This window comes from Rhynchophorus ferrugineus, unplaced genomic scaffold, assembly GCF_030347505.1.
Source record: "Rhynchophorus ferrugineus isolate W39M unplaced genomic scaffold, kcgeb_rfMv2 rfM4, whole genome shotgun sequence".
Lineage (NCBI taxonomy): Eukaryota > Metazoa > Arthropoda > Insecta > Coleoptera > Curculionidae > Rhynchophorus > Rhynchophorus ferrugineus.
The window spans coordinates 17,790,537-17,818,492 of record NW_027472583.1 but is presented as its reverse complement, the minus strand read 5'-3'; the positions used below and the strand labels follow the sequence as shown (position 1 = coordinate 17,818,492).

At 29.5% G+C, this 27,956-nt stretch overlaps 1 protein-coding gene and 1 long non-coding RNA gene across 2 annotated transcripts in view; one reads left to right on the top strand and one right to left on the bottom strand.

The window, feature by feature from the left end:
- The window catches only part of tyn (trynity), a 139,230-nt gene that overhangs the window by 27,768 nt on the left and 83,506 nt on the right, over window positions 1-27,956 (top strand). The window lies entirely within an intron of this gene.
- Window positions 3,465-6,763, bottom strand: LOC143196089 (uncharacterized). The gene is made up of 3 exons (XR_013005661.1): window positions 6,502-6,763; window positions 6,435-6,454; window positions 3,465-3,949 (listed from the first exon to the last, which is right to left on the bottom strand). It is a non-coding gene; the product is annotated as an uncharacterized LOC143196089 (long non-coding RNA).

Below are 27,956 nucleotides of genomic sequence, written 5' to 3'. Positions count from 1 at the left end.
AGAAACCGCATCAAAATCCGTTGCGTAGTTTGAAAGATTTAAGCGCACATAGGGATATAGGGTCAGAAAAGGCGACTTTGTTTTATACTATGTAGTGATATATCTACCTATCGTTTTCTACAATATAAATATAACTTACCTTTCCAAGTTGCTCGGTTATTTTCAATATTCAAGAGTGAATTTAATGTATGTTCAATTTCTGTACTTTCTAGATTCTGTTAATTCTTCGTATAACTGTTTTCTTATGAGCCGCACAAATGATCCAAGTACTATAATTATTTAACCTGGACAATTTCATAAATTGCAGGTTTATTTTACTGCAAGAACAATTTGTTTGTTCGCCTGTTCGTAAATTGCTCAGATTACCATGCAATTTTAGTTAAAAAATCACCGATTTATTATCCAACATTCACATTTTTTAGTTGTAATATTTTAGTTGTATATTTTAATATAACTAATTGTTATTATCATGCAGAAGAGCTATTTGATAATTAATACGCGTCATTTGAAAATAATTTTATGCACCTATGAACTTTTTCTGAAGTTTAAATAATTATGAAACAAAATGAAAAATGAAACAGCTGTCTTCTTGTTAAAATAGTGTTCTATCGAACAAAACTTATTTCATCACAGAATTTGTCTTTATTATTTTGTTTAGAGTAATAATATATTAATATGAATGATTCCTAAGCTATTTTTCCATGTTTGTAATTTTCAAGAATAATTTTTGTCTTTACTTTCTTGAGATAATAATATATTATTGATATTATTGATTTATAATACGTTTGGTATTAATTTCGATAATTCGAATTTTAGAACATTTAACAGACTATTATATTTATTGACTAATATGTTTATTTTTGTTTTAGGTAACAAGCCAAAAATAATTACGAACAACTATGAGAATTAAGGTAATATATGTTTTAATCTTTATACTCAATATTTATAACATAATTTTAAATAAAAATATATGTTATGAGACATTTATAATGGGTTATTAATTTAGTTTTGAGGGATTAATAACAAATGGTGTTATTAAGACTACTTCACATTTACACATTTGTAATGGTCTGTCAAAATTACAAAGAACGATCTGAATGACTAGCAAGGCTATGAACACGATTTGTTTTCGAAATCCTAATAAAAATCCAAAAAGATGAGAAAAGTTAGAGTTTATTATCATTCACTGTAATACACAGTTTTTATTTTATTACTAAATACAAAAATATAATAATTATTTCACGGAATTTTCAAATGACATCAATGGTTAACTTCTTACTTCGATTTAGTTTGATACATTTCTTTGAATTTCTGTTATGATCTAAAAGGGTTAAGTATGATTCCAGAATGTCAGTTTAATTTTTGATTAAACATTTTATTTAATGCTACTTGACGATATATATTATCGTAATGTAAAAAAATATTTTTACAGAAAAAATAAGTTCATTCTTCATAAATAAGTTGCTAAAAAGTAAGTAATAATCAAACTTAGACTTTTAACACAAAAAAAAGTTTTTAAATAAAAATCAGTTTGAAATCCGTTCCCAAACACTTAAATTAAATTAGATTTGTTTTGTTCCTAATTTAATTCTTTGTTTTATGACATAAAATTATATTATTATTTTTGTATTGTTTGAGTTCTCGGCATCGATATCAAACTGATTTAATTTTTTTTTAATTATTACAGATTATTACGTACATATTGTATTTTAAAACGTTTTTTTTTCGTGTTAAAAGTCTAATTTTGATATTTTTTTATTTTTAGCCACGTCCTTATTCCAAGTCGGTTCAATTTTTTTTGTAAAAATATTTTATATTTCTCTTTTTATTGTTAGATATTTACTCAATAAATTAAGCTGTTATTTTATTAAGTATTAAAAAAATAGGAATAAAGAAACAATGATCGAAAATAAGAAATGGTTCAGGCACTGGGGCACGGTACCTAGCCTAAATGATTTGACAAATGTTCTATTTAAACTAGAGAGAAAGTTATTGTCACCTAACCCCAATAATTAATTTTGTTATAGCAATAATATTTTCTAGGCTCTTAGATTTTATATGTATCCAATAAATCATATTATTAGCCTTTCTTTTCTATTTTCCTGACTACTAATAGTTGTTACACCAATAGTCAGAGGTCATAAACTTATTGAACTACATCCTTTTTTATCTTACTTAACTAAATACTCTACGATAGTCATCCTAAATCAACTCTAACAGTAACCATTTAGCGATAAACTATTGTATGAATGGCCAATCAATAACAGGCAATTTTTTATAACAACCCGATAGATCATATCAAGCCTTTTTATCAACATATAATGATCGAATCGCGCATCAGCTTCATTTAAGCCGTTCCTGATTCGGATCTAGACCCGGGCGGTCTGTGATGGATCGGTTTTGCAATTTGGAAATAAAGGCGATATTAAAAAAAACGATTGGTGCTTTTTAAAGTTGGCCTAGCATGGCAAACGTGATTAAAGTAATACAATGATCGTGTTGATCAGATGATTATTCGATTACTCATATATGTTGAGTAACTGAGAAGATAATTTAATTAGTATTATAAATAAAGGTATGCGCGTGCCTTATGAGAACATATGCATGTCATGGATATCAAGATGATAACTTAACGGTTTTATAATATGTTTATGATTAGAGCTTTTTGCAATAACATAACGGATGTTTTTTTTATTAATTGTTCATTAGATTATTCATTCTTAACTAATTGAAATAATGAGTAAAAAATGTCTTTATAAATCTATCAATTCCAGAAATACGGTATTACAGAAATAAAAATTAAAGAACAGAAATTTTAAAACAAAAACTATTATTTATGTTACTTTAGAGGTATTTTGTTTTACGGAAATAAGTGGCGACGTATTGGACATCAAAAGCTATACTGCCGACTCAGTCATATTCTAATGTAAACAAAACTCTTATTTCAAGACACACCTCCTTCGTAAAGGAACGGCTAAAGGGATGTGTCTGGACATTGTCCAGTATTTATTATGAACCTTCGCCTGGCAGTTTACCTTAGATCATCTTCTGAATGCATTGTATTTGCCAAAATTTCCATGTCTTGCCCTGTATAGAATGGTTTTCCTGGTTTCGATAATTCCGAATTCCAATAGGCTCCTGGCTGAGTAACCAAGCTATTGCAATCCGCATTTGATTGCCGTTCACTTTGAACTACAAACTTCTGTTCCAATTCCGTTAGACTATGTTAATTCACAGCAACTTAAGTCCATCTTTGGTGGCCTTATACACTGAACTGCTCGATATAGATATTGATTAATACTAATGCAATTTTCTGAGAATTTATTTATTGAAAAATTAAACCTGATATATTACCTTAATATCTTATAACTAATGAACATTCACTTATTATAATAACTTTTATGGATTATCATCAGAACTTTTATATATTATTAGAAGAATACTAATATTTTCATGTCGCGAGGTCGTGAAATATCACTGTTACAGATTCAGCGCTAAATAATTTACTAGAATGCATTCCATTCATTATCCATGCGTTGAATAACTTATTTTTACGTGTGTCGATATTCCACTGAAGGAAAAAAAAGCGTTTAAATATAACGTTTCCACGATCGCAGTCGCATTTCGAGCCGACCACCGAAGCAAATGGAACACGATTTTCCGAGCTGGTAAATGCGTAATTTGTATGGAAGTTCGTCGGTACCACCCAGACACGCTCCACAGTTCCTAGAATGGTACCCGCTGGTGCATCTCTTAAATTATAATCGTTTCTTTCACAGAACGTAAGGTTCTCATCCGGTAATGGCTCTGTGTAATTCATAACTTGTTTCTGTTTCCGATAAAGATGGGACTTCATGACTATATTACTGTGTTGTTATCGTCTACGTGTTCGGATTGGAATCCTTTCTTCAAAGTGGTGAAAACAAAACCCAACACTTCCTTCAGTTAGCTAGAAATGATCATACGTACATTTTACTGAGTCCTTAGTTAATTATCCTGTCATTTTGTACTCTTTTTGTAAACTCAAAAATGCAATACAAAAACAGTGATACATGATGTCTGATTAATTACTAATATTAAATTTCGTTTTCCATCAGTAAAACTGAGAAAAAAATACGAATAAGGAATAAGACAATTTGTACCTGTTTTTAACGCCCAAGCTCAACCCATTAACCCATTAACGCAAAGATGATCGCTAGACTCGCTTTAAAATTAGACATAATGAATGTTAAACTTGGCACTTCTAAATAAACGATTTACCAACACAACATTTCAATTAAATTAAAAAATGCGTTTTTCTTAACTGTCATTTTCGCACACATACCTGATCAAAATACACGCAAGCATTTTCTACATAGGATAGGCTTATGCATAGAATATAATGTCAGATAAGTGACATTTTTCACTAGTACTTTATATAATTGTAATTGACTTAATTCAACTTAAGTTAAAAAAACTTTATTCAACTGTTAGATGTGAGCTTATTGGCATATATTTTTAAAAATATATCGAGTGATGATCTAGTGGGTCAATTGTCATACAATAATTAATTTGTTTCATACATGTGACACCATTGCGTTAAAACATCATAAGTCTACTGACGTCTCCAATTCAAAATGTGCCCAAACAATGACAAATAGATGTATTTGTATTTCTACAATCGCTTTACGAAGAGTACAAAGTAAAAATGCGCTTCATGTCTTCTGATGTTATCTCCTATAAAGCTCCACTTTTACTAACCCTAATTGGCAAAGCTGATTTTACTTATTGATATATTCCAAAATTCTAGACTGATAAGATAATTATTTGTATAAAACTATTTTTCTTTAAACATCTTATCATTCTGCTGTAAACATATTGTCATATTATCATTACATTACCAGATCGAAGTAAATTGTGTTGGAAAATGTCTAAGATAGAAAGAACTCCAGAAAACTGAATCAAAATAAGACAGTAGAGAATCATACAATAAGCCAAATTTTTCTAATATTAAAATAAATTTTAATACCAATTTATAAAACAATAACTAAAATATATAACTTCTAGTACAATAAGAACTGTTATTAAATATTTAAAACATAACAATTGATGTGCTAAAAGCACTGAGCCTTAATATGTCAGTGACTTATGCTCTATAGTGATAAAATTTCAGTGGTCCTAAGACTACTGTGACAAATTAACCATTGTAATAAAATATACAGGTGTTTTAAGATCAATTTCTCACAAATATATAGTTTCCTGAGTACCGAAAATATCAGTTCCTGAGGTAGTAATGGAGAATAACTTGAAAAAAGTAATTTTGTTGAGAAATATTTATTTCAAATCTAAAATCCCAAAATATAAAAGGCAACCCCGTATAAAGATTTTTTTTAAAACAAGTCACCTCGTTGCCTTCGAAAGAAAGTACCATTCGAAATGGTTGCGGTACTAAATATGCGTATTAGCATACAATGTTGTATAGGTATCTGGTAAAATAATGGCTATTCTAACTGTTTCTACCTGCCGCCGCCACTAAGATTAGAATTTTTCAAAGCCGATCTGCCCATGTATTATGCATGCCGTACACTTGTTACCCGTTCCCGTCAAATGAGCTATTTTCTGCTCAATTAGGAGAATCGGAATTAGTTTTTGTCGTTACCGAACGGCAGGCCTCGTTAGGAAATGGTGAGAGACACCATGGTCGTTATTTCTTGTATAATTGAGTTGTGCACGTCATAGGCTGGTTCGATACAACAGGACATAAGACAAATAATAAAAGCAAAAAACGTTCACCTATTCATAGGCGTAATACAATTAGAATAGGATACATGTTAACAATTTACGATGATCCAAATATTAAAATTAAACAATTGCTTAATATTTATAAATTAACAAAATTTTCCTCATGTAACTCTTCCTAATTATTATGAAACCTAAAATTAGCTACCCATCACTGATTACATAAAAAAACAACTTATTAAAAAACAGAAAAATAAACACCGAAAGTATGTTAAACTAAAATTACTTCAAATGCCCTTAATTTAAAGAATTTAAATTATTAAAGTTCAACGTCTATTAATTTAAAAGACAATTTTATTAATATTATATAGTTAACATTATAAGATAAATAAAATCAATTATTTCTGAAACCCATAATCTGCATGGTAATCAGTTATCAGAAAGTGAGTGTCATGTTATTACATCAAATAACATCTAAAGTGTTTTATTATGAATGAAATTGTATTTCACTTACTGATTTACATTTAGATGAAGCCTATTTTCATCATTATTCAGCATAATTCCTTATCGACACTACAGTTTACAGTATAAGAAAACTACAATACCTATTTATCTATACAGTAAAGCTTGTACATGTCATATTAAAAAAGAGTGATATTAATGATATAAAGAAAACTGGCTCTTAATAACAAAATCAAAATTACATAAACACTTACGCGAGTCGTTTTTAACCAATCTGAAACAAATCCTTTGAAAATGGATCCAAAAATAAATAAAACATACCTGTTTAATATGCATTTCGTACATCAACCCCGCCTAACCTAAAACTGTCAAAGCAAAATCGAAACCAAATTTTGCGATTAAAAGCATCAATGGCCGTTTTAATTAAAGCAGTCGTGGGCACAATAAATCTCACTCGCCGGCCTATTAATCAAACAAAATCCAAAACTGACTGATTGACACTTGGCAAACAGGCACAATTAACTTGTCAGTTTTTTTCCCACCTGCTTTTCGAGAGATACCGATCGGGCACAGTGAAGAACCGTCAAGTTATGCTAAGTATTATTTTTGTGAGGATATTTAAATTTGTTTTTCTTCGAGCAGATGACTTTGTCAAGTAAAAAATGTGCGTGCTGTATAATGTTTTTTTTTGTGTAATTTAATTGAAGATGATGTTCAGTGATAGTTTTTATCAGTGGCATTTTTTTGGGTGCTAAACGAAAATGCTTTTTGAAGGTTAGAATCACACTATATTTTTTACGTTATTTTTTAATTACTCAAAACAGTAAATAAATAATTAAAAATAACGATTGTGCGGCATTTCTAATATTAAAGTTATTGGGATTATATTAGAAAAATAGACATATAGGTTAGAATCACACTGTTTTTCAGGTTACTTTTTGATTACTCTAAACCGTTACATTTTTAATATTAAAGTTGTTGTGATTATATCGGAAAAATAGACGACAGATATTTTTATATCTCAAATGTCTGGTTATATATCCGTTTACGAAAATCTTACTTTGTAAATAAGCTATTGTTACAAGTTTGCTAAAGCATAGAGACTTTTATAACCCTCGCTTATGGTTTATGAAGAGTACCTTTATGAAAAGAGTCATAAAATTTTTTTTTGTTTTGCGTTTGTTTGTTTCTGGAAGCTGAGTTAATACGATACGAGAACCAATCCAAATTTATTGAGTAATAAATAAGTACGAGAACCTTAATATTTACAGTTTATAGGACACTATGTAAAATATAATCTCCTTATAAGTTTCGATGAATGCAAAGTAAAAACTTGCGTTAAACCCGAAGATATAGTTAACAGGATCGTTACCACGGGAATTATCTTGACCTAGGGTCGAACACAAAACCGTATAAAATAGCTCTGCCCGTTATATATGATGATCAGCGTGAAATTGTGTGGGATAGTCCATTAAGTCTTAGTAATAAATAACTTGAAGGTGTTTTTTTGTTGTTGTTATTTTTACAAGTACCTATATACCAACTGAGGTGAAAAAATATCATTAAAAATTGTAGTAGTGTTGGAAAACAAAAATAAACAACAGAAACAATATATTAAAAATACAAAATAAAAGATTGTTTAATAGGTTTTGTCGTTCTATAAGAATAATGCCGGTTATGATTTATAATAAAACTCGATAACAAAACTACTAGAGGTCAGAAGTAATTAAATTTGTTAAATATGATACATATTAAAACAATTAATTTGCTGAATTTACTGATTAGGAAATTTTTTTGCAATAAAAAATTGCTCGCTTCACCTAGGAACATTCCTAAGGGTTTTAATAAATCTATTTCTAGTTAATCAACGATCAATAAGGAAGAAGCCATAATATTATTAATGTCATCTAAATTATTATTATGTATCTGTTAACTAAATCATCATTAGATTTTGTTAGAAAAATGAGTATTAAGGATATTAAGTTGGTAATAAGTAAGTAATTTTCATGTTTAAATTAACCTCTTAAATATAATTTAAGGATATTAGGTGATTGCATGTATATTAATCATTTTTCACTTCAAAAGGATATTTATCGAATAATGTTTACAATACATGTTAATGAAAATATTTTCCACAACTTTTTTTCATTTTCCTGGCAACATGACAATAACGTGTCAAACAAGTTGGTTTAGCAGCAATCATCGATCCTTGTTTGCATTTCAAGTTTTTTTCAATAAAAAATTACTCGCATTACCTAAGAACATTCCTAAGGGTTTTAATAAATCTATTTCTAGTTAATCAATGATCAATAAGGAAGAAGCCATAATATTATAAGCCATAATGTCATCTAAATTATTATTATGTATCTGTTAATTAAGTTATCATTAGATATTGTTAGAAAAATGAGTATTAAGAATATTAAGTTGGTAATAAGTAAGTAATTTTCATGTTTAAATTAACCTCTTAAATATAATTTAAGGATATTAGGTGATTGCATGTATATTAATCATTTTTCACTTCAAAAGGATATTTATCGAATAATGTTTACAATACATGTTAATGAAAATATTTTCCACAACTTTTTTCCATTTTCCTGGCAACATGACAATAACGTGTCAAACAAGTTGGTTTAGCAGCAATCATCGATCCTTGTTTGCATTTCAAGTTTTTTTCAATAAAAAATTACTCGCATTACCTAAGAACATTCCTAAGGGTTTTAATAAATCTATTTCTAGTTAATCAATGATCAATAAGGAAGAAGCCATAATATTATAAGCCATAATGTCATCTAAATTATTATTATGTATCTGTTAATTAAGTTATCATTAGATATTGTTAGAAAAATGAGTATTAAGAATATTAAGTTGGTAATAAGTAAGTAATTTTCATGTTTAAATTAACCTCAAAAATATAATTTAAAGATATTGGGTGATTGCATGTATATTAATCATTTTTCACTTTAAAGGATATTTATCGAATAATGTTTACAATACATGTTAATGCAAATATTTTCCACAACTTTTTTCCGTTTTTCTGGCAAAATGACAATAACGTGTAATAAACAAGTTGGTTTAGCAGCAATCATCGATCCTTGTTTGCATTTCAAGTTTTTTTCAAATAAAAAATTACTCGCATTACCTAAGAACATCCCTAAGGGTTTTAATAAATCTATTTCTAGTTAATCAATGATCAATAAGGAAGAAGCCATAATATTATAAGCCATAATGTTATCTAAATTATTATTATGTATCTGTTAACTAAATCATCATTAAATTTTGTTAGAAAAATGAGTATTAAGAATATTAAGTTGGTAATAAGTAAGTAATTTTCATGTTTAAATTAACCTCATAAATATAATTTAAAGATATTAGGTGATTGCATGTATATTAATCATTTTTCACTTTAAAAGGATATTTATCGAATAATGTTTACAATACATGTTAATGCAAATATTTTTCACAACTTTTTTCCGTTTTTCTGGCAAAATGACAATAACGTGTAATAAACGAGTTGGTTTAGCAGCAATCATCAATCCTTGTTTGCATTTCTTCAGCATTTCAATACAGTGTTCCAGCCAAGCCATGCTATATAAATCTGATCAAGAGGTAATTACTATGACTGTGGAGTACACTACGTGCGTCAGAACTTCCTATTCGAACTGCAACAGTGTATAACAGAATGACTTTGCGTCTATAACTTGCTATTGTTGTCATTTAATTTGCTCAATTGACGTCGGTAGATATTTGCAGTAGAGGTTTCATTCGGTTTTACACTACAACTTATTGATAACCCGTACTATATCCCACCAAGGCTTTATGGGTATGAATATTTCGATTTGGTGTCAATGTGGATAGACTAACCTATGACTTTTTGCTCTTGGAGTTATCGTAGTAGATCCAGTTTTCATCTCAATATCCCACAGATTTCTTTCCTCAGAATACACCATAGAAAACTCCTTCAGATTCATCAGCTGTTAGTGTCTGAAAGTTCTTTGACAATTCGAGTTGGATCTTGACCTTTGTCGTCCAATAAGCAGTAAATGTTAAAACCAAGATTAACAGTTGGGAGATTGGGATCATTGGGAAGCAGCATCATCAAAAAGTTGCTAAAAATATTATGATATTATGAATATTATTTAAAATATTGGAAGATATACACAAATCAACCATAAGGAATGTCAAAAATGCAGTTTTGAGGTTTGTGTGACATATGTATACCCTGATGACTTCAATAAAATTTAATGAACTACTTTTATTTTATGACCAAAACATGTCATATACATACATGTCAAAACTATCAAATATAACTGTTAGGTTAGACTGTTTAACAGTTGTTTATATTGTTACTTTGCATGTTATTATAACAATATATATCGCTGATCAAAATACGGGCAAGCAAATAACACCGCCCTAAATCAGGGAAATAGGAGGTATCAAAAAGTGGCTCGCAAGTACTGGAAATTAACGCTAATATGTTAATGCAGCCAAATTGAAATTTCGTCCTTGTAAGTCAAACCGCATTTCTATTGTAAGCAGTTTAATCCCGTCTTCCTTAATATCCTTAGGGTGAGACTTAATGTGTTTCTATAGCGCGTGTCCAGAATAAATTACAGCTATTAAATTTTCTTGAAGTTTTAAATGTATTCAAACATTATTCAATCGATAAAATGTGACTTTTTTTATAAATGAGCAACGCTAAACTTTCTTCAACAGCATACACATACGTACATTTAACAGTCTCAAGGTAACGATTAAAGCACTCTCATTTGGTTAATGGAGGTTCCTGTTTTCAATATTGTTAATTGTGCTCATTTAAAATTCTTGTCAAAAGTGATCAAATTTAATTAAGATGGACTGAATACCATATCAACATTAACAGAGATGTAACAAACTAGTGAAGAACAATGAAAAAACTGTATCCTGTGATGTTTTAATAACTTTGATGTTGTATTTCTAGTTATAGTGATTACAAGCTTACAGTAATATAATATAAGCAATATCTTGTATATCGAAAATTCAAAGTAATGTCCAAATAGCAACACAATTATCTGATTTCAAACATATATTATTGTCCGAATTCTTGTTGTATTTCATAAAGTTTCCTTTTTACCAACTACGGTTTTCCTTTTTTTTACCTGGTTTACCTGGACTGAAGTTATTGCTTTTCTATTAACCATTAAATATATATTTATATAGAATAAACACTAACTTATTATAACACAAAGAGAACCTATTAACTAAATATATTAATAAGAAGAATATTCTTTATTTCTAAATCATCAAAAATGTCCATTCAGTTTTTTTTCATTTTAATATTTAATGCGTTTATAGTAAATAATCATGCTTATTATTTGTTCTTCAAACCTACTAGTACTACCACCTTCACTGCAATTTTTGTTCGTGATAATATATTGATAATGAGTTGCAATTATATTTATTTAATTTTCAATCGCACAGTATTACATAATTTGTTAAGATCCAGTAAATTATGATTAAGATGTGGGATTATTTAAGGAGCAAAATAAAAAGACAAGTTGATATGAATCAATGTTTCTTTTTAATTGAATGCCCTACTTTTAACACGCATTTAACAAATTAACAAATGCAGTTCTAGGTATATTTAAGTTTACTTTAGTTGTTATTAACTTATCATTAAAACTACAATATGTAACCAAAAGCCACTATTAACTTAAAAACAAAAATCAACTAAGTATAAAATCCTGTTAAATCCTGTTAAATTTGTGGAAATAACCTAGCTTCTTTATATCAGCGTTGCTGTATTCAAAAAAAGTTATTTAGACTTTAACTTCACCCTGGTAAATCAATATACGTAGATTATTATTGCTTATTTCTGGATCAGGATATATAAAAAAAGTTTACGATAGGAAAATCGTGAAAATCATTAAACGAAAGCACGTATTGCCGTTTGTCAGATTTTTAGACTCTGCATACTTAAAAATATTTGATTAAGAAACTAATACATACAATGTGTTATTACAGGATATAAATCAAAGAACATAATAAACATATTACGTTGGAGAATCGTATTTAGATAGTCTTCCAGATATATCACGAATAGAACAAGATCAATTATTAAATAACAATTATGATGTACTTATTATTGATAGAGTTGTCAATATTTCAACCAATATAAGTAGCGTTGGGAACTATCGACTGAAAACAGTCCAAATAGTCGATAGTCGCCAAACAGTCGAAACAGTCAATAGTCAAAAAACTAGGGACTGAAAATAGTAATTAGTATTTTCAGTCAAATGGGCGGTCCAACTGTTTTGTTCATTTCCTGATGTCAGACGAAGATGTATGAACCCTTTCCTGTATAAATTGTAAGAAAGGCAAAGATGGAGATAATTGCTTGGAACAGTTACTTTTCTGTGCTTATATTGTCCAACGAAAAGAAAAAAATAATTGCTAAATACTATTAACATGCAATTAATAATTTCATTTTAAACGAAGTAGAATTATTTTTATATTTGAATGTTTTGTGGATCTGTAAAAAGGAAAAGGATTTTTATATGAAATGGAATAATACCCCCACAGTTTGATCGTATTTTAATATGTTAATTGCTATTTTCAAATAATATACCATAATAAATATAGACAATACATTAGAATTTAAACAAAATCTAAAAAATAAAGATGTACAATAATGCTAAATAAAAATTAAACATACACCTAATCATAAAAAAAACTAATTCATGACATAATTAAAAATGATCACACAATAACTATTGAAGCTTTTTTAAATAAAGTGAATAGTTTATTTATTATTGAATGGAAATATTGAATAAAATATTACCTATTATTGCCATAAAACAGTCAAAATAATTTTACTATTTATCATTCACAATTTTAATCTTTTTACCCTATTATATCAACAATCTTGAAAATTATCGTTCCAAAATGCTGCTATATTAATATACAATATATTGTTATTTACAAGCAAATTAGTAAAAAATCATAAAACTATATATATTACATATAAATCTATGTACGCATAAATTGGGTACATTTTGTCACGACTAGGATGGCAGAGCTAGAACGTTAAAAATCAGTCGAATGAAACTAGTAGAACCATAATAGTAACTGAAAGTACACGAGTGAAACAGTCGATAGTAAATAGTAACAAAATCAGTCCGGCCGAAAATAGCAACTGAAAACGGTCGACAGTAAAAAGTAGTCAATTACTAAACAGTGAATAGTCGATTTCTATCGATAGTTCCCAACACTAAATATAAGCTTTGTAGCATTTACCCCTCAATAAAAATCAGCAAATTTTGGTAAAACCATACATTAAAATCATATCATCAAACATATATGATAAAATAAAGTCACTTTGATAGAAAAATGTGTAAACGTATTGCTAAAAAAACGGTTATACTTTCTTCTATAATATTATTATCGGTTTATTACATGTTACTTTATACTATCTGGTTTTTCAGTCAAGTTTTTGTCGAATTCTTGGACATTTGGCCAATAAACCATTCTTTAATACGTAACTTGAGACACCGTTCATTACTATTAATGAAGATTTATTTTAACCGTAATGAATGAAAATCACTTTACGGTCGCTAAACTGGTTTGTCTGATAAATAATCATAATAGCCACCGACGACATGATAAAAAATCACATATACAAGATAGTTATAATGGAGAATGACTCACCGAATTTAAAATTGATTCTTCGAAGAAAAAACACGACGATTCGTACATTGAGAGACGCATGGATTCATTGTTGTGTAAAGAGCTTGTTTTTTAACAGGCTTTGATCTAACAGAACCAAATATGTGGTAAAGAAACTATTTGGTTACAAAAAACTTAAATGACGCGTTCACTCTTTAAATGTTTTGATTAGTTTTTTCCAATATTTCTGAAAATAATAAGGGTTTTCTGGGAATCAAATTTTATTAACTGGCTGTTTTTTTTTGTATTTAATTTTATTTTTAGAGTAACTATTTCATAGTAGTAGACAATTTTTTAATTCCTCATTTTGTAAATTTGCTTTTTAAATAAGTTTATTGACAAAGGTATAGCGAAAAGTAAATTTTATAAAGCATTTATTAATAAAACTGTTCGTTTTATTATCCCATTCCTCGACTCCTATTTCCATTATAGTACTTTTCACTCACTTTGGTCACCTGCACTGGTCCTTTTCTACTTGCTTCTTTCCTATTGTTTCCAACAGCAAGTATCGCAGTACAATTTCCATTTGTGATATATCTCATGTGAGAAATTAGGATAGACTTCATCACACTTTCCTGTGATACATCTTTAACTTATTTTTTAGGCTTCCATTTGTTAGTCTGAATATACTAGTTGAGATGCAATAATTTAGGGGTTTAGTGTGCTTCGGTAACATTTTATGAAGTCTCGCATAGTAAACTTCGCCGAAGACTTGAGCTTTATCCAAAAATATAGCTGAAAATATTTTTTATCTTCGTAAGTTTTTACAATAATATCAGTGATTATAACAGATATAAACAGATGGGCAAGCAGCTATCACCTATCTTTCAAACATCTGGAACATAGTTTAATCCTAAGTTTGTAGGTTTTATAAATTGCTTCCTTTTTAAATTTTGCAGCCCTTGTCTGGTTATTAAATTATAACCAGAAGCTTTCTTTGGTTTGATGTCAATTTTTATAACTTTGTTGATATTCTTTGGCGTGACTTCGTCAAATGTTCACCCTCATCGAGCGATTACTTATATTCAAATTCACTTTGATTTTATTTGCAAGTTTCCTTTAAGAGGCAGCTATAGCTGCTTCAAAGCTCGAAAGAAACTCATAACTCAGTTATATTTGAAAGGTATGTTGTATACAGACGTCTAATTAGAATTTTTGACATCAGGCAACACAGTTGGCGACATTTTCTTTTGTCTAAGGGCGTTTTCACATCTGCCGGCACAGACATGAGACCGATATCGGTGGATCCGTAATCTCACGTAAACAAACGGAACCTTTACACACTCGCTGATATGTCGATATCGTGTCGTCGCCGGCAACGGCATGTCGGCGGGAAGCAATCGCTCCACTCGTGTCGACGCCTATTTATTTTCTGTGTACAGAGATATATTTAAGGTTAAAAGAGGAAAATGTTTAGCTTCAAATATGATATTGTAAGACTAATTGAATTAGTAGAATAAAAGTCTTGTATATGAGACAAGAGAGAAGTGAAAATGATAAAAACAAAGTACGGTGTCATGTCGGTGCCGTGCCGGTGACGTGTCGGTACCGGCAGATGTGAAAACGCCCATTGATATATCAAGCACAGTTTTATATTTTTTGTTATATATTATATGTTAACTATAATCTATCCAATAAAATATCCAATGCACGTCATCAAAATGTATGACGTCAGAACGCCACCTTAAATTAGAATTTTGGTTTACAACGTTTGCCAGTTTGTAATATCTTATTATTATTACTAATATTTTGTAGACATTTGACAGTGACCACTACCAATACAAATCGAATTTTATAGTTTGTCACATTACACAGCATTCGGTCTCTTTTTAACGAGGTAACTTGAGAAGGAACAATCCACTTCGAATTTAAAACGAATATTACGTTTTTACAAACTGCATTTGACAGTATATTTGACGACATGTAAATGGCTCTATGCAATTGGGTGTTTTATTGGAAGGACTATACATAAATCCAGTGGTTTCATTTTTTTATGAAAAACAAAAACAAAGTGAAACCAGAAGAGAGTAAACAGAGTAAAAAACGCTCGGAAAATCATTATATTATTAATAAAATAACAATGTTTTTCGAGTACGTCAAGATAACGTTCAATAATTGATATAAAATTACTAAATATAATCACCATATTACTAATGTAGCATCCCTTTAGTCAAATTCCAGGTGGTGTAAAACTTAACTTATGGGACTGGACTGAACCAAAAACTTGGGTTCATGTTCTCCCATATCCGGTGTGTTGTTGCTCCAATATATTGCTTAATTGCCAACTTTACCTAAAATAATTCAAAAATGTATTTATTTCAATGCATGTGATGATTTTACCCTTAGTAAACAATTTTTACATTCTTAATAGTATGATATTTGCTTATGAAAAGATATTGAAAACACCTTGTATAAAATCAAACAGAAAAAATGCATACCGCCTTGTCGGCCGAACAAAAAATACCGCGACATCACCAAGACAAAAAACCACTTAAGTACATCCCGCCTACTACGATACAATCGGTCGTCTCCTCACGACCGACGGTCAACTAGATCAAGTTTTATCCCATGACCGTTCGGTTCAGCGAGCTGAAGATGCGTCCGACATCCACGACAACGAGCTGACCGCGGTGCCCCGGCACTCCCCCCTCCTCCCCGTCGTCGCCGCACCCCTCGCCATGTCGATTAAAATCATTATCGAGCATCAGATTTTTTCCGAACGGTTCTCGTTTCAAAGATGATTTATGTTCAAGGTCTCGTCTCCCTGCACCCCCTTCGAGCCGGGCGAAGATTCCTGCGTGGCACCACTCCCGTACTGCGGAGTACAATTACACCAGCTCTGAACTATTTGTTTGATGGCCTTCTTCATTTTTTTCTTCTCGTTGCGTTTGTGTAGTCTTTTTCATTTTGATGCAGCTCGCGTCAAACAAGATTATGATTTCTTATGGCTTGTTAAGAAGCTTAAGCAAATTACCGATCGATATAATATTGTTGAAAGAGCGAACTTCTTTTGTTTAGTTTCATTTATGTTGAAGACAAAGTGTAAAAATATTTAAAGATCCGTCGACGTATTCATTTAGAGTATTATACTTGGATTTATTACATAATAAAAGCAATAAAAATAGGAAAAACTTAATAAGCTGTATCATTTGGACTTTGACACTCAAACTTGTGGCTGATATTGAAAAAAAGCACAAAACATCTGGAAAATATTTTTATTTTATTTTATTTCAAATACAATTTTAAGTTCTCTTGAGAAAAAAAATATGGCAAAGCTAATTATTATCCTCTAGGAACGAACGCACGAAATAATGAGCGTATACTGACGCCCGAAGCCCCAGCAGCAATTAAAGAAATATATTAAATTTCATTCGCCCCTGTTAAATAGACAATGGTTTGATTTTAATGACGAAAATGAGAAAATGTATTTCAGTTCCAACTTGCAAGCCTCCGAGGCCTCGAACTGCGACTGTTTATTCTGGTTTAATTAAAATGCCGTTCTTTAATATTTGAAGTCCTTTTGCTCTTATTCCGTTACCAGGTACCCAAACAAGTAAAAGTTTTTAAACGACTAGAGACTCTCCAGCTCAACTATTAATTATTTCCATCTCAAGAATTACCTGAAATTTCCCTGGAGTGGAATAATCGCTGTTATTACTTCTTTAGAGTTTTTAATTAGATATCTGATTTAAATATTATATATTTCAGTTTATGAATTTATGTTTTAAAAAATAATGCAAGTATAATTAGGTAATCATAATTATGTATTCTTTGAAACAGATTGTTTCCCTTTAAATAGAAAACAGTAGTTAATATTTCTTTAAAATGTTTATAGGGAAACACTTTTCAATTTTAAAACTTAAATTCATGTCAAAATGTTCGCTCATATAATATGACGTCAATATATAGTTAGTAAAGTCATTTATTTCCATCCTATTTGCCTAATTTAGTAGTCTCAAAAAAACTTTTATATAAACCTATTTTTTTTTCAAAGGAAAACATAATAAGTATCAGATATGTGTATGAATATATAGATATACTAACTATACTGAAGATGTATATCTTAAATTAGAAGATTACTTTTTAAAATAACAAGAGTTAGAAATTATTATAGAAAAATATCACTAAAATTATGTCGAATAATGAAATAAATCCCTCATATATTTCATATTTCCCTATCAAACGACAGAACTTGTTGAACAGGCTTTTAACGAGTTGATAATCTCGTAACATTCATCTTCAACCGTTTTGAAAATTTAATTTTTAAGAGTTAAAACTAATATCACTATTAAAATAATTACATAACATTTCTAATTTAACTTAAAATTATTTCTAATTTTACAATTTATGATTACGTAAAGGTCCTTTTTAACAAAATACTCACATAATAATGTTCTGCTAGAAACTCAATTAGACAACTAGTGTCTCAACTAGAAACTCTATCTTTAATATAACACATATATAAAAGTGTTCTTAAATTAATTTCTATGACTGAAAACAGCATAAGTGACTAACAAATCATTTTACATCAGGCGTTAACTGACCGTGTCAAAAGTGATATAATGTCTAAGTTCTTTATTGTTTTCCGTTATCTATATCAGTTCTTAGTTTTGCAACATTCTCATATTGCCTCATCCGTCTTTTAACATCAACTGGTGGTTTGTGAAAACCAGATTTATGTTCGACGTTGTCATAACTCTTCACCATATCTTCATAATTTATAGTGATTTATTTACTAGTAAAACATCGAGTATTATTTATGTATGTACAGTATTTTCATCAGCTGTAAATTTTATATTAACCAAACGTTTTAAGCATTTGAAGTAATTCGTATATTACTTTTTAACGCGTATTAAGTTCATCAAGTATTCAATAAGTTCGCTGTAATAAATTAGAAATGTTAGAATACTGGAAAATGCCACTCTATAGGATCAATTACCTCCTCAATTAACAAAACGTGTTATTCATATATCACTTTATTAGTTGATTTCTAAAAACGATCTGGAATCGATGGTGGTGAAACTAAACATTACGAACATTGTTAATTTAATACGCTGGAATGTGCTAGCGAATAGAGAAGATACTGTGAACATAACTACTGCATATTTAATATATTCAAATTTAATTTAATATTGAGACTTAAAACGACGCCGACTTTTGTTTTACCAATAACTAAGAGATGGTCCTCAAACTTATTAAATAAGCTAGTAATAGATTACTGACTTAACTTATGACTAAAAATAAGAGATACCTAGTTGTTCATATAACATTAGTGATGAAATACATTCTCTCCAACAATAATACAAGCTCTCCTCGTTCATTTTAATGCATATAAACACTATATTGTCCTGATTATGTACATGTGGCACCTAATAACCTGCAAAGAATATATATACTCATGTATAAAGCTGTCAGCTAGACTAATAGTTCAACACATTATAACTAACGTTGGGTACTATCGACTGAAAATGGTCAATACAAAACATGGTGTATAGTCGCGAAAGAGTTGAACTAATCGATTTTAAAAAATACTAGCGACTTTGTTTTACCAATAACCAAGAGATGGTCCTCAAACTTATTAAATAAGCTAGTAATAGATTATTGACTTAACTTATAACTATAAATAAGAGATACCTAGAATAAAATTTCAAAAGAAAATAACGGATGTTGGTTATGCAAAGTTGGACATATAACATTACTGATGAAATACATTCTCTACAACAATAATACAAGCTCTCCTCGTTCATTTTAATCAAATAATTATTTAATAATAATAATTTTATTTAATAATAATAATTTTATTTAATAATAATAATTTTATTTAATAATAATAATTTTATTTAATAATAATAATTTTATTTAATAATAATAAACACTGTATTTTCCTGATTATGTACATGTGACACCTAATAACTTGCAAAGAATATATATATACCTCATGTATAAAGCTGTCAGCTAGACTAGTAGTTCCACACATTATAACTAACGTTGGGTACTATCGACTGAAAATGATCAACACAAAACATGGTGTATAGTCGCGAAACAGTTGAACTAATCGATTTTAAAAAATACTAGCGACTTAGATATTAATTACTATTTCAGTCATTTTTCTATTAGTGATAACAGACGGAGATGTACGAATTCCTTCCCGTGCTAACTTTGAAAGAGAAAAGGACGGAGGTTATTTGATTATCTGTGATAAACAGATAAATTAGATAAGTCATCTTAAATACTTTTTAATTGGCAAGTTGGAGTGTGAAAAAAGAAATGGAAGAATAATCCCAAGTAAATTCAATCACATATCAATATTCGGAAAGTAACAATGACATGATATAATTAGGGCAATTAGTTTATTTCTATTTCAGGCCAACACGTGCTTACTAGATTTTTTTCAACCATGTCATAAGTAAGACGGCGATGTACATATTCCTTTGCGAACTTTCTTTGGGAAAGAAAAGGAAAGAGAAATTGCTGTAATTTATTACCTTAAAAATAATTTTCATCTTGAATTATGTAAAATTATTTTTATATTTCATATATTTGACTTGATTGTAAAAACCACTAAATATTTGTATTGTATGGTATTTTCTCATTCAATCTTCATCAACTATTAAGCTAAGTTCTTTATCATTAAGAATATTTTAAGATAATTAATCCTTGAAATTTGAATGACAGAAATTTTAACATTCAAAAATCTTGAACAAATATCGAGAATCTTAGAAAATCGAAGAAGTCAAAAAAAAACAATAGTTGCCAAGATAACATAAATACAGGAAAAATAGTTTTTCTATTTTTCAATCAAAATGTTCTTTTTTACCTTTTTACATTAATAAATAATATTGCTATATTAATGTACAATATATTGTTATTTAAAATCATAATAAAAACAAAACATAAAGCCATATATATTATATATAAATCTACGTAAATATAAATTTAATATAATATTTTGAAGGCCGTGAGTAGAACGTCGAAGCCAGAGCAGTCGAATGAAACTTATTAGTCCGAAAATAATAACTGAAACACGACCAAAACATTCAATAATAAAAAGTAGTCAAATCAGTCGGACAGAAAATAGCGACTAAAACAATCGATAGTAAAAGTAGCCAATTACTAAACAGTCGATAGTCATTTTCAGTCGATAGTTTCCAACGCTAATTATAACCATTATTACTAGCTATATGTTTCTATTAATTAGGCATTAAGAGGACGGCACTATTTTACTTCTCATATCTGATGAAAAAAATTAATAAAAAGAGAATATTAAGCTTATTTAATTTTTTTAATTCTTAAGGCTTGGTATGCGTTAATTTTAAAAGAATTACTAATAATACATTTCATTAAAATTCAACATTGCTTATATATATTTATTTAAGAAATTAACTGCGAAAAGTACAGAATTCCCTTGAGACCCTTTTCCAATCATCTCTTATATACAAAGTACGAAATTCGACGCGCTAGATGGTGCTCGAGATTTTTTCAAGCTATTTGCCCGGCAATCCATCATAGTTACCTTCATAGGCGTACAGATGGGATTCTGTGAAAGCGTCAAGATATAACAAGGATTATATGATTTAATTAAATACATATGATCGCATTTGATATCCGTATGAAAACGGCTTTTATGTGGTATAATTTTTTCCTCGACTTCTTAATTTATCACTCAACTCAACGCTTCCTAATATAATAAAACCTCTTCGAGTATACTAAACCATACCGCATTTCTATGTAAATTCTTGTTGCTTTCGGATTTACCAGTTATGAATAAATGAAATAACCAGACATAGTTAACATAACAAGTCACGAATCGGGAATGTAAGACGATGTTAAAATTAAAATATATTATACTTTTATATAAAATATTATTTCCTGAATATTTGCAATTATTCATGAAGTATTTATTGAACCAGTCTACAGGAATGTTGTATAAAATTAAAATATACACGTCATTCTATCCGAAAAACTATAAAAATCAGCGCGGTCACAATTATTACACCGGTCAACATAATTTTTGCTTATGGGACATGTGTACGTAATTTTTCTTATTTTTTTTTAACCTAAATAAGAATAATTTTACGAAGTAAGAATAAGAACAAGAAATAGTTCTGCATTTATTTTTATGTGTGATATAATTCTAAAATCCAACTCAATAAAAATACCTCAATAAAATCAGTTGTACCACAAGGAAGTGTACTGTGACCAATGCTTTGTCTACTCTACACTTGTGATATACCACAAATGGAGAATAATACGATGGTTACATTTTCTGATGATACTGCGATTATAGATCTCGGAGACAATAGTGAAGAAGCCTCACTAAAATTACACCAGGCAAGTGACAATATAAATAATTGGACACAAGCTTAGAAAATAGAAATTAATGAAAGTACAAGCACAAATAACATTAAATAATATTATCATTCCATATAGCAACAACACTAAATATCTCGGAATGAATCTTGATGCAAAACTTCGCCGGAAGAAATATATAAAGAAGAAAATTGGAATTAAATATAGGAAAATGTACTGGCTAATTGGAAGAAAATCACACTTATCTGTACATAATAAATTGCTATTTTATAAGCAAATTCTGAAACCTATATGGACATACGGAGTTCAATTATAAAGAGTAACATAAATAAAATACAATTTTTTCATAACAATGTCCTGAGAGGTATTGTGGGCGCACCCAAGTACTATAGGACTGATTATCTACATCGAGGCCTTCAGATACCTACAGTCAGTCAAGAAATCAAGAGAATTGCAAGGGGGCATGAAGAAAGACTTCATTCTCATGAAGATATTGAAGTATTGCAGTTTTTGCATACCACCAGAACAGGACGCAGACTCAAAAGAATCAAGATGAGGTGCGTATAATTAAAAATATAGCAGTGACATGTATAAACATTATTTCACCAGAGAGTGAGATAGGGCCAATGAGTCCTCTTAATCGGAAACGACTAATAGCAATGTAATAATTAAATAATAAAAAAATCTTGGATTTAAGTCTCTTTTTAAGTCATTGAGATCTTCAAATTTGAAGAGGTGTGGTATTTTTGGTTCAGATACAGATGAACTCCATGATGGATGGCTTCCTTGAAAGAATTGTTGATTTCCTAATACAGGAGGAGCAGGTACAGGTTTTTTTTGTGTGCGATACTGGAGCTGATATCCTTGGTAGATCAGGATAAGATGGTTTCTTTGAATTTTTACCTTTAAATGGATTTACAATTAACAAATAACAATATGTCTGATGGTCTGCTTGGCTCTGCAAACTTCATTGCTCTTTTTTCACCTCTGTACCAGCCGACAATAAAACGTAACAATAAAAAAAGAAAAGAAAATGAATTCACCCTCCAGAACATATTTGCAAAGGTTACATGACACATGCGAAGCCCATCTTTTGTCTTCACTTTTAACAGGTAGATTTAAGTCAACTTTATATGCTTCGAAAATCTTTAGATTTGAATTTAAATCGTACTGTTTTTCTTAGTTTAATAGATCTGCCGCAAATATAACAAAACGAGTTAGCATCTCGTTTACAACTTCTCGAAGCTATTTTGAACTGGTAAAAATGTATGTGAAACACATTATGTCCCTGTAACAAAGAGTTATAGTCTGTTATACACATATTAGCGACACTAGAGACACTACCCCCACTCTTACGTCCCTTTCAACATCCGCAGCGCACAAAGACCAACATTAATTGGGGTCGAAAATCGAAAATGGTCAAATCGCTATAACTTTTTTGAAAGCAAACATTTTCGACCTACAATCGCACTTTTCACATAATTTTGTTCATATATATCAGGATATATTAAAGTAAAACCCATGCACATGGCATTTTTATTTTTCTCTACACCGGTGTTATATTTATGGTATAAAAGTACTTATTAACGAAACCTTTGATAAAATGTTGATCGTATAAGAAAATACTGTGCGAAAAAGATCCTATTCGAAGCCCAAAGAAGCTTCATAAATGATTGCAAAACCCACATTGATACCGAGAGATGTAATACTAAATGTTCAATGATATTAGAAAACATGTATTCATCATAAGTTGGGTAAGTCGAACTGGGTCAAAGTATTAATCCGACTGTACCATTGACGCTGAAAATTTTTTAATAAGCGATTAGAACTTATCTATAGAGAAGGCCAATCTCTCTATTTCTGTAAAACAAGATGTTTTGATGCATCCACTGTATGCCCCGTACCTTGGTCCGTCCGTCTTAATGGCATAAAGAGGTTTGTGAAAATCATTTGAGTCAGTTTATCACCTTGTTTACGTCTTTGTTTAGTGTCTTAAGTTTATATGAGGAAATAAATTTTGAGAAACATTTTTAAACCAAAATACTTTTTCTCCAATCAATTACTTGTTAATTTAATAAACAAATAATATGTTTCATTTTGATTAAAGATATTCAAAGGGTCTGGCTATGCCTGGTTCAGGTTATTAGATTTAAAGAACTTCTGAACAAAGTCATCTATCATAATTTGAAAGTCGTGTTGGAAGTCTTTTTGACGGATAATCTCTTTCGAACACTTCCTTAATTAACCCTATTCAATTAACTCATGTGATCATCATTTGAAATTAATATCTACTTATTAAATGAATTTCCACTTTACCGAAAAAAAATATTTTATCGAAAAATTATCCAGTTGTATTATAAGTAATTAAAGAACATCATTAATTAGAATATTTTAAGATGATATCACGGACTTAATAATATTTTAATACAGAAAATCGAAAATGGCTTAATAATATTTAATGTTTAAATTTAAAGTTAAATGATAGGTGACTTAGAATTTGGTTGATATTGTTACTGAATATGATAGAGCGAAGACATAGATTGTACATTTGGAGGAAACAATTTTTATTAATAAATAATATCTCATTGATATTAGTAAAAATTACAATCTGAACAATATTTACGAGTAATTTTATATCTTTAGGTTCACTCAATTTGTTTACACTAATGTTAACATATACACTAACATTGTACTCTGCGTTTACACTAACAACACAGTTCCCTAGAACAAAAAGCTTAATCTCTAGAGATCGCTATTTCTGAAGTATCGATATATCGATATTTGAGAAAAATCGATTTTTTTGCCCGGTATATTTTTGACAAATAGAGATATTTCTTACACATTACAAAAAAACATTATAAATTGGTACTTAAGGTTTAGTGTATTTTGGTACATAATTTGCTAAAATATCCCTTTTGCTACAAAAAATATTTCGATTTTTATATGACGATATATCGATATAATTTTTTGAATATCGACAACGACACATCGATATTTTCTAAAATATCAACATATCGAAATATCAATATTTTTTTAGCCAACTGACACCCCTACCACAAGACATAAGCAACAGCCCTTAATACTTCAGTTCTAAAACCACGGAATTATATCTATAGTCTATTCAGTTTTTTTGTACATACGTCATCTAAATTTGTGACATCAAAACATCGCAATGTTGCCGCATCAACGAGTTTTACTTCAGTTTGGTTTTGACGTATAACAAAATTCTAATCTAAATAAAGTAATAAAACAAAATTGTTATAAAATATAATTTATTTTAACATTAAAGTACATCTAAAAACTACACATAGTTATACAGCTACAATAGTTTATAGGTTAGAGTTATAACCTCTTATCACTATTGATTTCAAACATTTTGCATACGTCTGACAACCGGACTTTGACAGGCTCACTTGTTTACGTATTTGAACAAGAATAAAAATATTGTTTGATTCTGAAATGAACTTACAAATTGCGGCAGGCAATACATTAAACATCTTGATGACATATATACAAAAAAAGACTATATATTAATTTTCTTGACAAAACACATGCATGGCAACAGATGACATATTTGTCTCATGGTTTTCTTATTCAGTTACCTTTATTCTTCCTTACATGTGCCCTTCAGCTTCGAAGCTCAGCTTCGCCTCCAGAGCCATACTAAATATTTTGTTGTGCTGTGTACACCTGAATATTATTTATTCTGAGGGATGTATTAATTTCTTTTATATGCAAAATTGACATGGAGAGATTTAGTTCTACTTCAAACTGATTCTATATTACTTGGTACAATTGTTAATTTTCTTTGTATTTTAATTACTGCTTCCTGATAATCTTTACCTACAGTCATTATGGCAGTAGTATCCAAAACACTACCTTGGGGCATTCTTGCTTTTATTATTTTAATTTCCGAATAGGCATCCTCATGCTTAACCTTGAACCCATCTTAACTTAACTTATCTTGATAATATCTTGCTTATATTTATAATTTTATTTTTACTTAAGAACTATTAGAGGCAACGTACGTAAAATTAAGCAAGAAAATAAATTGTATATATTTGCCGCATTAAATGATCTGCAACCAGGTACGAATAGGAACGTACCAACGCAACTGAAATGATACGTGTGTGGGCTGCATTGCGTGCAGACACTTGGAAAATCTGCAGTGTTCTCTTTTCCGTCGATTCTTTGTCTGCAAGCCCTCTAATTTAATAGTTAAACGGTTAGGGTTATATAACTCGCCTTTCAAGTCAAACGAAACCAACCTGTAATTAATTGGACCTTCTTTATCATTAGGACGAATTAATTTCTAAGAATAACAGTGCGTGAAAAGCTATTACAGTAAAAGGTATATCTACGTCGTTTCTAATGGATGGAAATGGTTAGGTAGAAAGAAAGTTAACGTTAAGGTTGATTAAAAGCAATATTTCAAATATACATATAGAATTGAGAAACTGACAATTTCACCCTATATATCTTCCATAATTAGCGTTTCTTAGTTTCAAATCCAATAATTCAATAACTAATATAGATTAACAATTCTTGTTCAAGCAGGCGAGAGAAAGGGTGGTATTTTAATTACCGTCAAAATATGAATGTTTGAGATTCAAAATTATTAGGCCCTTGCATGTATTTTGATCAGCTATGTTTATTTGTAATGCGAAGTATCGGTGTAAACAACAATAAACAACAAAAAAACAATATTCATTGTCATTCTAAATAATCTGACCAGGGACAAGCATCTTATCCTACTGCCAGTACTAAAATATTTACTCTCCATTGTTTTGTTTTTTTTTTAACAAATTACTAGAATTAATTTTAAATATAATTTACATTGTTGTAATTTGAGTTTTAAGTATTTCAACATTTAGTTGTTCCAGTGGATTCCCTTCCATTTTCTAACAACTGGTCAAAGTTTACCTCACCTGTGTTCTTTTAAAGAGACTCTATTCAGATTATACCAAAAAGTATTCACGATCTTTAGAAACTCAACCGCTTTATTTAATACAATTCTACAGAGGTTGTGTGTTTTTGATATTTGCCAAATTTTCTTAATAATCCTATTTTCTTTAATTTCTTGTTAATCTTAATAATCAACACATCTGTCATATGCCTTAAATTTTTGTTTTAATTTCCTCTATTATAATTCCACAATACATACGGTAGTCAATAGTAGTAGTATAGGAATAATAAAGAATAGTCAATCATTAACTCAGATTCCAGAAATCTTTATATGGTTTATTTCGATTTGATATATTTCCACGTTCCCATCGTTAAATCGCCCCAATTAAATTCCTAGCTAATAAATATAAGTACTTTAATAATAATCAAAATAACACAATACAAAATGAAATTGCTTTGACGTGAATATAGATACACAAATGAGGCAGAGATATATATAGATTATTAAATTATGAATCCTTATTAGCAATACCCTTTCGAACTAATTCTCAACCGTTATATTCACTAACAAGAATGCAGACCAATTAAAATAAAACAGATAGTGCATCAATATTTAAAAAAACTCGTAAAGCTTGACGAATTAGTGCCCCAAAAATAGAACCTGAATATTTATCCGAGAATCAACTTAATTATTTCACAAGCTAAATAAACCGTCAGTGAAATGAAACGGTCTTCTTCTGTAAAACTTTCAAACCAGAAAACCCAGTTCACCTATCGGACATTCTAATCGCAACAGCGCCAAACACTGTAACAAAACCAAGAAATGTTCACCCAAGACGTTACAGAAAACCATTCGTCTC